Source organism: Apium graveolens, chromosome 5, assembly GCF_009905375.1.
Source record: "Apium graveolens cultivar Ventura chromosome 5, ASM990537v1, whole genome shotgun sequence".
NCBI classification, from domain to species: domain Eukaryota; kingdom Viridiplantae; phylum Streptophyta; class Magnoliopsida; order Apiales; family Apiaceae; genus Apium; species Apium graveolens.
This window is the reverse complement of record NC_133651.1, coordinates 157606028-157609051: the sequence shown is the minus strand read 5'-3', so window position 1 is coordinate 157609051 and position 3024 is coordinate 157606028. Positions and strand designations below refer to the sequence as shown.

Here is a 3024-nt window from a genome sequence, read left to right as displayed (position 1 = left end):
TATGATATAGCCTGTTAATCTCTTGTGAAGCGAAAGTGAATCTTGAGATTTAGAACTTGCCATGCTAGCATAGGTTCATGTATTGTATGCATGATTAGTGGGTAACTCTAACCGTTTTACTTGCCTTGTGTAATCATAATGAATAACTTGCGCTTAAGTCGTTATGTTGTCAAATTCTGTAGACATATAGGGTCTCAACATAATTGATGCCTATTCAACTTCTATCTTAATTGTGGATGCTTGATAGAATGGTATTTGTGCAATGAAAGTTGGCTTTTATCAGTTTCGTGTTGTTCGATTAATATAATCACCGTTACATGCTAAGGGTAATAACAATGACTATTGAAGGAAGTAGTAATGAAGTTATGATCTCATTTGTGTTTATTATTGTTAATTCGAGTGTTAATTTAAGTGTTCAATTCTCATAGTTAATCGTAGTTATTAATTAGCTAATCAATCTTAAGTGTTATTGTCTTGACATTGAGAAGTAATCATACATTGGTGAGTAAGTGTTAATTAAACATAATTAGTCTGAGTCTCTGTGGGAACGAACTAGAAATTATTCTATATTACTTACGAACGCATATACTTGCGTGAATTTTTAGCGCATGTTTTCGCCCTAACAAGTTTTTGGTGCCGCTGCCGGGGACTTCGGTGTTAATTTGTTTAGTTTATATACTTGCCATCAGTGGTCATTAGGACTCATTGATTAAGACTTGTTACTTATTGTTTCCGGTTGTATTTCGGGTATTCTACTGAGCATTTATGCAAACACGTTCTCGTACTCGCAAGAGGAATCTAGATACGGCTGAGGAGACAGATTCAGTTCTTCATATTCCAGAGAAGATAGATTTTGAAGATTCGGATAAAGAGAGTGAAAAGAAAGAACCGGTAATCATGGGAGATCGTATAGTTCCAGCAGATCCAGCTCTTATGGACTTTTCTCGGCCTAAAATTGATGACATTCAGTCAAGCATCATTCATCCGGCTATTCAGGCTAATACTTTTGAAATCAAGCCGGGCACTATTCAGATGGTGCAGAATTCTGTTTCTTTCGGAGGTGCTGCGACTGAAGATCCCAACATGCATATCAAGAATTTTGTCAAGATCTGTAGTACTTTCAAATATAATGGTGTCACTGATGAGGCTATCAAGCTGAGACTTTTCCCATTCTCACTGAGGGATAAAGCTAAGGACTGGTTACATTCTTTACCAGCTGGGTCCATCATTACTTGGGAAGATCTTGCGCAAAAGTTTCTAGTGAAGTTTTATCCAATGGCCAAGACTGCAGCTATGAGGAGTGCTCTTACTCAGTTTGTGCAGCAACCAACAGAATCTATGCGCGAAGCGTGGGAGCGCTATAAGGAGATGTTGAGAAAGTGTCCACATCATCGTATGCCTGACTGGATGGTGATCACAGGGTTCTACAATGGTTTGGCGGCCCAATCTCGGCCCATGCTCGATGCAGCAGCTGGAGGCGCCTTGTGGGCCAAAAGCTATACTGAAGCCTATAATCTCATTGAAACAATGGCTGCAAATGAGCATCAAAACCCAACTCAAAGGATGATGCCTGGGAAGGTAGCAGGTATTCTGGAAGTTGATCCAGCTACAACTATTACAGTGCAGCTCCAAGCGCTGTCTATGAAGGTCGATTCTTTAGCCAACTCTAGAGTCAATCAGATAGCTATTGTCTGTGAGTTTTGTGCAGGATCTCATGCTACAGATCAATGTTCTCTTGTTAATTAATCTGTTCAGTATGTGAACAATTATCAGTGACCGCAGCAGCCTGTGCCAGCTACTTATCATCCTAATAACAGAAATCATCCCAATTTCAGCTAGAACAACAATCAGAATGCTGTTCAGCAACCATATCAGCAAGCTGTAAGTAAACAGTTTAATCCACCTTGATTCCAGCAACTTCAGCAATATGCTCAAAGGCAATCATATCCTCAACAAGGAGGTGCTGCTTCACCTTCTAGTGCTAATTTTGAGGTGTTAAAGCTATTGTGCAAAAGTCAGGCTGTTTCTATCAAGACCTTGGAGAATCAAATCGGTCAAATAGCCAATGCCGTGCTCAATAGTCAACCTGGCACACTTCCCAGCGATACTGAAGTGCCAGGCAGGAAGGAAGCTAAAGAGCAAGTCAAAGCTATTACCTTAAGGTCTAGAAAAGTTGCTGAAGCTGAAAAAGAAAAAGATGGAGAAGTTGAAGTTGAAGATGGAGAAGAGAAACAAAAGGAGAAAGAGGCAGAACCAAGGAAGACTACTATTGAACACACTCTGCCTGAGGGTAATACAGGGGAGAAACAGCTCTATCCTCCACCACCTTTTCCTAAGCGATTGCAAAAACAAAAGCTGGATAAGCAATTTGGTAAGTTTCTGGAGGTGTTCAAGAAACTTCACATCAACATAGCTTTCGCTGAGGCTCTGGAGCAAATGCCTAGCTATGCGAAATTCATGAAAGGTATTCTTTCAAGGAAGGTGAAACTGGACGATCTTGATACCGTTGCTCTAACGGAAGAGTGCAGTGCTGTGCTGCAATAAAAATTACCTCCAAAGCTTAAAGATCCAGGTAGCTTCACCATTCCTTGCACCATTAGCAAGTTGTCATTCGACAAGTGCCTTTGCAATTTGGGAGCAAACATCAATCTGATGCCGTTGTCTATCTTTAAAAAGCTGAATTTTCCTGATCGAAAGCCCACCTATATGTCTCTACAATTGGATGATCGTTCTATTATATACCTACAAGGCATCATGGAGGACGTGTTAGTAAAGGTGGATAAGCTCATCTTTTCTGCAGACTTTGTCATTCTGGATTTTGAGGAAGATAAGAAGATTCCCATAATCTTGGGAAGACCTTTCTTGGCTACAGGCCGTACCTTGATAGATGTGCAAAAAGGTGAACTTACTATGCGGGTGCAAGATCAGGATGTAACATTCAATGTATTCAATGCGATGAAATTCCCTACAGAAGATGAGGAGTGCTTCAAGGTGGATTTGATTGATTTTGCGGTAACTTCAGAA

General features: G+C 40.4%; 1 non-coding gene across 1 annotated transcript; it reads right to left on the bottom strand.

Annotated features, from left to right (window-relative positions):
* Positions 1 to 1290: 1290 nt before the first annotated feature.
* Positions 1291 to 1397, bottom strand: LOC141662898 (small nucleolar RNA R71). Its single transcript, XR_012551001.1, has one exon. It is a non-coding gene; the product is annotated as a small nucleolar RNA R71 (small nucleolar RNA).
* Positions 1398 to 3024: the final 1627 nt, after the last annotated feature.